The sequence below is a fragment of the Psammomys obesus genome, unplaced genomic scaffold (assembly GCF_907164565.1).
Source record: "Psammomys obesus unplaced genomic scaffold, mPsaObe1.curated_primary_1811, whole genome shotgun sequence".
NCBI lineage: Eukaryota > Metazoa > Chordata > Mammalia > Rodentia > Muridae > Psammomys > Psammomys obesus.
The window spans coordinates 13028922-13039578 of record NW_026596064.1 but is presented as its reverse complement, the minus strand read 5'-3'; positions in this window follow the sequence as shown (position 1 = coordinate 13039578).

Genomic DNA, 10657 nt, shown 5'->3' with positions numbered 1-10657 from the left:
CTATCTATCTATCTATCTATCTATCTATCTATCTATCTATCTATCTATCTATCATCTATTCATCTATCTATCTCTTTATCCATCTATATGTATGTATGTATGTATGTATGTATGTATGTATGTATGTATGAGATAGGGTCTTACTTACTATGTAGCAAGTGTAAGAATCTGAGTTTAGGGCTGGAGAGATGGCTCAGTGGTTAAGAGCACTGACTGCTCTTGCCGAGGACCGGAGTTCAATTCCCAGCAACCACATGGCAGCTCACAACTGTCTGTAACTCTCGTTCCAGGGGATCTGATACCCTCACATAGACATATATCCAGTCATACACCAATGTGCATAAATTAAAAATAAATAAATTAAAAAAAAAAAGAATCTGAGTTTAAACCCCCAACATGCCTGTAAACCCAGCTTTGGAGGCCAGAGATGTCGTTCTTGATCAGTCTCCTCTTTATTTGTTGAGGCCGTTTCTCTCACTGAACCCAGAGTTTGCCAATTCTGGTTTAGTCTAGCTAGACAGATGGTGGGGAGAGGGGCATCCCCCCCGCCGTCTCTCTCTCTCCCCAGAGCTGGGGTTAGAGGCAGCCACAGTGCCTCCTAGTTTTTACATGGGTTCTATGGCAAGGGCTTTCCCCACTGAGCCATCTCCTGTGCCCCCAGCTCCTCTTTATGTCTTTATTTACTTATTTGTTTTTGATGTATTGTTTTGCTTTTTACTGTGTCGCCCAGGCTGGCCTGGATGTTTCCTCTGTCCCAGCCTTCTGATGGCTGGATGATAGCAGCTCAAAAGAAGCAGCGGAACAAAGCTGGTATTTTACTCTGATGCACTGTCTGTCTTCTCATATAAGGAAAACCCAGACTGGACAAAGAGATGGTATTTGTTAGCACAACCTTTCTATATCCTAATTATTTCCTCTATAAACCAAGAGTACAGGGTTAGCTTGTCTACAGAAAAGATGTTATGTGTATGTGACCTGGTCACAGAGTCAGCTGACAGGAGGGAGGTATATTATCTATAATTACCTGCAAGGCAGAACTGTTCTTCAGGGGTGGCCAGCAAAGATTCTACCCTCTTCCCCCACCGTGTGTGTGTGTGTGTGTGTGTGTGTGTGTGTGTGTGTGTGTGTGTGTGTGTATGGTTTCTTGCAGCCGGCCATGACCTCCTCATCCTCCTGTCATTAGTGCTTAGGTGCTGGGATTGCACCCGTGGACCACATGCCTGGCTCCCAGCAGGCGCTGAAAGCATCTCTGTACAAGACGGAGCATTGAACAAGACAGCGAGACGGTTGCCTCCCTGGAGCTTCCGTGAGCTGACATGTAGTGGGGGCCAGCAGAACACCAGCGAGTGCTAAGCGCTGCGAGGAACTAAAAACAACAGCAGCAGGATGCTGCCTCACGGGGCAGGAGGTGCAGCCCTACACGGAGAAGTTGCCAGGGTCTTCTCCGTGTAGGGCTGGTGGCTGGTGGCGCTCTAGACCCGATGCTCAGAGGCCTGGGGAGAAACAGAGCCTTCCAGGCTGAGGCAACAGCCGGTTCAAAGGCCTGGATTCTTGGGCACATCAGTAGAGCCATGTGGCTTAGCGAACATGATGTCACAGCAGACTGGGCCTGACCCTGAAAAGCCTCCCAGGTAGCAGGGTGAACTTTAGCCTGCTGCAGCCGTAAGACATCAGGACAATAGCAGGAGATGTCCTCTTTGTCACTTTATCTCAAGGATCAGCTCTACCCAGTGGACTCTATCCAGCAGCCTTTTCTCTTTATTGGTTTAGTCGACTGTGGCCCCTGCCCTGTCCACCCCTCACCCCGCCGTCCTCTCTTGGGACAGCTGGCAGATAGAACTTGCTCAGTAAATATTTATGAAAATGAACGAATGGGTGGGTAAACGCCACAGGGTTTGTTTTGGGTGTAGGGAGCAGGAATGCAAAGCGAGGAAAGCCAGGAGCTGGGGCAGTGGTCTTCCTGAGCACTTGGCTCATTTGTACTCCAGAAGGGGGAGTAATAGCTAACAGGTGGGAGAAATAGCTAACTTTTCTCAAATTTGAAAGGCATGCAAATGCCAAAAGAAAAATAAAATCCAATTATATTTTCCTGTGTGTGTGTGTGTGTGTCTATGTGTGTGTGTGTGTTACCATGTAACCCTCACTGGCCTGGAACTTGTTATATAAACCACTGGTTTTAACCTTTCAGTGCTTCTGCCTCTGTCTTTAGATTTCTGGGACTATAAACTAAGCCCACTTAGATCAACTAGTTTTTATAGTTACATTTATTAGTGGGAGGGGAAGAGGGCACAAACCCGGAGGACAACTTTTGAGAGCTGGTTCTCTCCTTTCAGGGATCAAACTCAGGTTGAGAGTTTTGGCCACAAGCCTCTCTACCACCCTGGTCCGTCCTACTTGTCCCTGGGTTAACTTTTATGGGTGAGGACTGTTTTGCCAGTCAGCGGCCTGCTAGACAAACCGCTCTTCCTGGTCCTTTGGAAATGTCTCCACCCAGGGCTTGAGACACAGCTCTGCCCACTTTCTTTTCATGAAAAACCACGCAGCAGCAGATTAAAGAGAATTAAAGAATAATATAAATTAGCCATAGTTCCCCCCTTGCCCCGCCAACCTTCACCCCTAGGCTGGGACTTGAACCCAGAACCTTCTCTTTGCTTGGCCAACACTCTACAGGGAGCAAAATCCCCAACCCCCATAAAAACAGCCTTGCTCTGTGAGGAAACAGCCTTGCCCTCAGAGGGAGGAGGGCAGTGTCAATCGCACTGGAGCAGCGTTCGGAAAGAATGTGGCGGAGAAAACGCGGTCACTGGCCACAGTTTGGGGCGCAGCTGGGCAAGTTAAGCTTGTTCCTCAGTGGCTTTGTCTCCTTACATGGGATTAACAGGGTTAGAGGGAGATTCAGAGACCAGCCTGTAGGGGTTTTGTTTTGCTTTGCTTCATCTTGTTGAGAGACAGGAGCTTACTGGGCAGCCCAGGTGAGTGTGGAACCCCTTCTGTAGCCCAGGCTAGCCCCAAACCCACAGGTGTGATCTACCATACCTGGGGTATGTGGGGTTTATTCACTGGCTATGCGTCCACAGATTCTTTGGCCCTCCAGAGGGGCAGCGTGTTAGCTTGTAAAGTTTACCTGTTCACCCCACAGGGTTAGTCAGCTCTTAATATTTTGTTTTTATCACATCATGAACAGTTCAACGCATGGTTGAATTGCTTGTGTTATCTATCTTCTAGGATGGAACTTTCTAGAAGTTCCATAAAGGGGCTCCCCCCAGGAAGCAATTTGACTTTTCCCTACTTCCTCTTCCACTTGCCAACTGAAATTATGAGAAGCTTGACTGAGATTAAAAAAAAAAAAAAAAAAAGGCGTCTCCTCGAGACCAGAGGTGTACGGGAAGTGAGAGGTTCCAGGGATGAAAACCTGACATCAGGGTGCAGCCCGACCCTGGAGAGAAATTGAAAACCACAGATGGAAGTCCGCCTATGCTTTCAGGGCTTGAAGGAATTCTGGTTTGCTCCTGTCCACTTTCCCCCGTCCAGTGCCATCCCTGACCTGTAGGCTTGCTCTATGTTTCAGGCCCCAGACAGGTTTGATGATCAGGGCTCATCACGGTGTGTGTGTGTGTGTGTGTGTGTGTGTGTGTGTGTGTGTGTGTGCGCGCGCGCGCGCGCGCGCTTCTGATTGTATTTCAGTTTTTCTGATTACACAAGGAGAAAATCTGTGGTTCATTAAGTTGATCTTCAGTTGTTCTCTCTGAGGCAGGGTTTCTTTGTGTAGAGCTGGCTGTCCTGGAACTTACTCTGTAGACCAGGCTGGCCTCGAACTCACAGAGATCCATCTGCCTCTGCCTCCCAAGTGCTGGGATTAAAGGCGTGCACCACCATCGCCCAGCTTCAGCTGTTCTTGAATGTGAGCGTATCTCCCTCCTAAGAGAGCGATCCGGCCTCAGGTGGGACCTTTGGCAGTCAAAGATGACCACCTAGAATAAACGTTTTATTCTTACTGTTTTTATTTTATAATTGCTTTCTATCTATAACCAAGAAAAGTAGTTTTCTTTGTTCCTAAATTTCAGTTTATTCACTTTACATACCGAGGGTGCCCCTCCCTCCTTTCCTCCTGGTCTCCCCTTTTCACCTCCTTCCCCCTTCCCTTCTCCTTCTTCCCCTAGAAAAAGGGGAGCCCCGTCCCCCCCATATCAACCCTCCCCAGCACTTCAAGTCACACATCAGGACTGAACATACCCTCATCCCCTGAGGCCAGGCAAGGCAGTGCTGCCAGGGTGAAGTGATCCAAAAGCAGGCGATAGAGTCCATGTTAGAAACAGCGCCCCACAATCAAATTCACAATCACAGAGAAGAGAACTCGCCTGGACCCAAGCTTTAAAAGTAATTCATGGGACCAGTAAGATGGCTCAGCGGAAAAAGGAAATTGCCGCCATGCTTGGTGAGCTGAATTTGATTCCTGGGACCCAACGGGTGGAAGAAGAGGACTCCTGCAAGTTGTCCTCTGACCTCCACACACGTGCTGTGATGTGCATGCACACACATGTACACACACACACACACACACACACACGCATCCACACACCAAAATATTTTAAAAAATCACAAGGAAACTTGTTTAGATCTTTAAGAATGCAAGTGAATGTCAAGCAAAGTGTTATGTAATGGCGTGGAGAGATGATGCATAGTTCGTCAAGAATCCTGAGGTCAGTCAGACATAGCAGCACATGCCATTAATCCCAGCACTCTAGAAACAGAGGCAGAGGCATTTCTGTTGTGAGCTCAAGGCCAGTCAGGGCCATGCACTGAGACCCTGTTTCACAAAAAACTAAATCTGGAGAGATAGCTTAGTGGTTAAGAGCACTGTCTGCTCTTCTGGAGGACCCAGGTTCAATCCCCAGCACCCACACAGCAGCTCAGATACTCCCGTCTCACCACCCTCTGCTGTGCCAGGAACGAGGGGCCGGAGGCTGCAGTGTAGAGTGACAAAGTATTGGCCCGGTAAGAGTTGACCAAAACATTTTTCTTCCAGACTTATTTATTCTGCTTGCGTGCACGAGCGTTTTTATCTGCCTGTGTGGCTGTGCAACCACCTGGGTGCCTGGTGCCCCAGGGGTGCAGAAAAGGGTGTTGGGTTATGGAAACTGGAGTTATGGATAGTTGGGAGCCGGTTAATCACTCACTGAGCCAGGCCACTAATATAAAAGTTTTAATGGAGAACAGTTTTAAGTGTTTACTGGGAACCTTGAAATTTTTCCCACAGGGGGAGTGGGTCCTTGCACGGCAGTTAAGAGCAGTTTCTTGGCCTCGTCTCCTGTGTGGGCCTCTAACTGAACAGATAAGAGGAGAACAGCTCGCTGTCTGGCCACACAGTACGCTTTTATCACTCCACTTGCCCTTTCTGAGACTGGCCTTTTTGGGTGAGGCACCAGGGGACATTAGGAGCCAGGCTCTTGGTAAAGCAGTAGTTTTCAAACTGTGGGTCGAAATCCCTTTGGGTCGAACTGCCTTTCACAGAAGTTGTTCGAGACCGTAGGAAAACACAAGATATTTACATTACAACTCAAAACAGGACAATTTCAGTTGTGGAGTAGCAACGGAGATAATTTTACGGTGAGGGAGGGTCACCACGACATGAGGAGCTGTGTTAAAGGGCCGAAGCCTCAGGAAGGTGGAGAACCGCGGCTCTAGTGTGAGCCTGTCCCTTGAAGACTGGCGGAGAAGCGAGAGGTCGCCGTATCTTCTAGAATGGACTGAGCACCGGGCTTCCAAGAGAGGCCCCAGACCATCCTCTAGAGTGATTTCCGGTTGCTGGGGTGAACATCATGCTGCCTGTCGTGTAAGTGAACTCTGAGAGGTCAGTTCTGTGCGCAGGCATCAGGGTCAAGGAGCTTTCAGTGACGACATGGAGTATGACAAAACGGGAACTAATCTCAGGTTTCTAGGGTTGTGCTTTCTACACCACACAGGCCGCACCGCACCACACCACACCGCACCGCACCGCACCGCACCGCCATCCAGACATCTGCCTAGTCTCCAGGCCGGCTTTCTCAAGAATCACCAGGAACGCCCAGCATGGGTGGCTCACACCTGTAACCCCAGCCCTCAGGGAGGCTGAGGCAGAGGCAGGAGGACTTTGTGACTTTGAGGCCAGCCTGGTCTACAAAACGAGTCCAGGGCAGCCAAGGCTACACAGAGAAACCCTGTCTCGAAAACCACACCAGAACAAAATGAACAAACGAGCAAACAAAGAACTGCCAGGAGCTTCTGCACGGGTTGTGGAGCTTGGCTCCCTCCATCAGCCATGCTGAGCTGTTTCAGCTTCCTCCTGGACACTAACTCTCGTGTTCTCTAGGCACATACTTTCAGAAATGACGCATACCGGGGATAGTGCAAAACACTGGGCATGTAGACCCTGGGTCTCCTTAGAATCCCTCTACAAACAGGCCACATAACCTCAGGAAATCATCCCACCTCCCCGATTTTCAGTTTCCTTTCCCGTAGAAGGGAGTGGGGGGCTGAGCGATACGTCATTTCCAGCTTTAGCCTCCCTGAGTCAACTGATTCCTACCATGCTTGATCACTGGCGGATTGCCACCTCCCTTTGCCCACACAAGCAACGGGAAATTGCGTATAGGGACGGGAAGGCCTGGCCCCTGAACCTCGCTGTGAGGTATACAACCCATTTTTCTATTAATAGACATAGCACCCGGAAATACCAACCTGTTGCCACACTCACAAGGCTATCCGATTACAATCTATTGCTATTGTTTTGATTTATTGAGATATCTTAATAGGTAGGCCTGAACTGGACTTGAACTCGTCATCTTCCTGCCTCAGCTTCTCAAGTACTTTGACCACAGGTACATGCCACCATACCAGGTTTGAGAACGCATTAGCAAGCAGAGACCAACTGTGTGTGTTGATTCAAGGGCATTTCCTATGCTACTATAAGGCACTACAAGCTACTCCCATTGCTCTTGAGGTTATTGCTTAGGTAATAACATGGTAGGGAATGAGAGGAGTGGGCCCTTCTTGCTCTGTTGTCACACTGTGTCCAAGGAGCTGTCAGGTTAAGCTTCAGTTACAAACAGACCTTTATTGTGTCAATAATTATCGCTGCATATTTATCTATTTATGGTACTGAGGACTGAACCTAGATGAGCACTGTATCTTAGCTACATTGCTAGTATGTCCTCTCTTTATAATGTGACTCTCCACTTGTTTTATAGCTTAGAAGGTTGTCAGGGAATGTGATTAAAAAAGACTGCCATGGCTCAAGAGAGGAGGTTCAGAGGACACTTTGGAGAAGCTGGCTCTCTTCTTCCACCATGTAAATCCCCAGGGACAGAACCATTTCATAAAGTACAGGCACCTCTATAACAAATAGAAGGGACATTACCTCCTTACAAGATAACATTGAAATTGAGCACAATTTTTGCTTTTTGAAAAAATAAAACAAAACAAGATCCTCCTCACCAATTTTATCTGCTTGCCCTCTGCATCACTTCTGCCTGATTTAGCTCCCCCACTCAGGGAAGATTGCAAATGCTGGGTTAGATGGCTTCTCTAGTACTATGGGAGAGGTGGGAGGCGCTCATGTGGGGTGTGTGGGAGGTGTGGGGGATGGGTGGCGGGGGCGGTGATGTGTTACCCGGGTTACAAAGACCACACCAGGTCCTGAGGGCTTCGGAGAGCGGAGAGGAACTGGCAAGGAAAAGACATAAACCAACCAATCACAGCTTAAGGAACAAGATCCCCAGCTCTGGGCGTTGAGCCTGAGGAGGGGGGAGAGGATACAGACTGGTTCCTGATTTCTTATCAGCAGCTAAATCTAGACTGATCCCCGAGTGGGAGTGGTTATTACACAGGGTGTGTCTCCCAGTACAACACCTACTTTGTCGAGGATGGTCACTTCGGTGGAGTAACCGCGCACTACTCTGGGGTTTGCACAGCTGTGAAGTAGGTACGAGGGAACGTCAGAAGAATCAACACTCTATATTCTTCTAGGCTATAGGATGGCTCCTTTGAGCACATCCACCATGAAGCCTTACACACTTTTATTCAACATTTGCTTCATCCCAGATCCAGAGTCTTGTCAAATACATTTAGATCCACTTTCTTTTTTCTTTTTCTTTTTTTGAGACAGCATCTCCCTATGTAGACCAAAAGGCTGGCTCAAACTCAGAAAGATCTTCCTCCTGCCTCTGAGGACATCTTAATTGAATCCTTCAATTTACCTCTGAACTAGGAAGTATCATTTCTTCTATGATACATCAGATATGAGGGCTAAAGTTATGTTTTAAGTTATTACTGTGCTTAAGAGTCTATAAAACAGAAATGCCTCTAAGCTGTAAGCCCTACTTGCCCAAGGACAGATAACTTCCTGAAATGCTGTTGTTCATGTAAGATAACAGGCCATGTGTTCTCACTTCTGTAAACAAGGTTGGTTGCCCCAAATGCACAGGATGTGCTTCATCACACGTAGGCCAGAGGTAGGTAGGCAGGAAGTGTGTCAGCATCTATGCCTGCCCCTGATTGAACAAAGGTGAGAAGTACATAGCCTGGTGGATTTTGCCTTCATAAGCACCTGACTAACATAATTTGGGGCCATTTTCTAGGCTATGGACCTGGCTAGCGTCTATCGTCCCAGCCAGTATTTAATAAACCTTGCTTCAAATTCAGCTCAAAAATGTTGGTTGCGGTATTATTCTCTCCTGGTGGGATTAACACAGGAACTCGAAAGTTGATACTTGCTACATAGCTCACCCTGGCCTTGAACTCTTCAGATCCACCCGCCCCTGCCTCCCAAGTCTGAGATCAAAGGCCTGCACCACTACAATTAACTACACATTCTAATTCTTAAGTCATTTTTCCCTGAAGCGACACTTTTTGCCTTCATTCACACGTCTTTAGCCAGACCAGGCCTCTCCAAGTGACTGGGGAAGGGCATGCTACTTCATGACTGGAAGGAGTGTTGGAGAGGTCTGGTGACTGGAAACAGTCTCCTTCCCAACCTCCTGTCAACCACTCTTTCACTCTCATAGTTTCACCCTTTCCAGAATGTCCTACAAGTGGACTCAGCGTGTTTAGCTTAAAGATATACTATTTGTGTATTTTTGTGTCTGTGAATGTATGTGTACCATGTGTACCTATTTGCAAGACCCCAAATGGGTCCGAAGAGGGGATCGAATCCCCTAGAACTGAAGTTACAGGCAGTTGTGAGCTGCCATGTGGTTGCTGAGACTAGAACCTGGGTCCAAGAGCGGTGAGTGTTCATGACTGCTAAGCCATGTTTCCAGACCCATCCATCCATCCTGTCTCTCTCCTTCCTTTCTCTTTCCCTTTCCCTTCCCCCCTCTCTCTCAACACAAGGCCTTCGAGGCTCAGCTTGTGGCTGCACTTCTCCCTGTCACAGCAGTCTGTTCCGTTTAATTGGTTGATGATAGTCAAGTGCATAGCTATCCTACCTTCCGCAACGTGGCCAAGCTTTGGACACTGGAATACAATGCTTCATCTAGAAATACTCTGTGCTGCAGCCATAGCTGTCCTGGGATGCATGTGGTCCGTGGACCACAGGTTACACATGTCTGGTAGTCTCTGCCTCTGAAACAAAGCCCTGCTAGCCACCTCAGTCTGTCCTCTTACTCATAATGTAGTCCAGGCTGGCCTTAAACTTGCCATCATCCCTCTGCCTCAACCTCCTGTGTGCTAGGATCATAGGCACAAGCCACCGACACCCAGCCTAGATTATGAGTCATGTACCCACTAACCCATACTTGCTTTACAGAACTATTTATAGCTGTGGGCCAGGCCCTTAGCATAGAATAACTGACACGCCTATACTGCTGTCAAGCCCCACAGTTACGGTTCCGAGAAAAATGCTCCCTTTATGTTGAGGGGGCCAGGTTCAGACAGTGAGATAAACTCAGCCTCGCCATGTTAATTTAAGAAGAAACAGTCAGGAAGTATAGAAGAACAAATGCCTTATTCCAAATGATAGCACGGAATGACTTTATAACGTCAATAAAAGTATTGCTCTGTCTGAAGTTTCTGTTCACTATGCCAAGGGCTGCATGATATCACAGTGCTGTTCTTGGGGCTGAGAGCTGCCAGGACCTTCACCTCTCAGCACAGGAGGACTCTGCCCGGAAACATCACTACAGGAGGACTCTGCCCAGAAACATCATACAATGCACACCAACCTCTGCTCCCCAGGCAACCAGAAAGCGAGTGACAGTGAGTGCTCAAGCCTTCAGGCTGAGAGTCTGAAGATACTGGAACTTTCTTTCCCAGCAAAGCAGGCTCTGGGGCATAGGCGTAGGCAGAGTGGAGGCACAAGCAGACTGGATGTGAGGGCCTGCCTGATGTGTGGGCAAAAGGCTTCCATCTTGGCTTTGAAATGGTCATCAAAATATGTCAGTCACAGAAACCAAGACGTAGAAATAACCTGAGCGCACTGATGAGTGGCTAAAGAAACAGCTATAGGTGTTCATTATATTTTTATATAATGAAAAACATTTTAGTGTTAAAAAGGGGGAGGGGGCTGGAGAGACAGCTCAGCGGTTAAGAGCACTGGCTGATCTTCCAGAGGCCCCAGGTTCAATTCCCAGCCCCTACCTGGCAGCTCACAACTGTCTGCAACTCCAAAAGCTGTCACCCC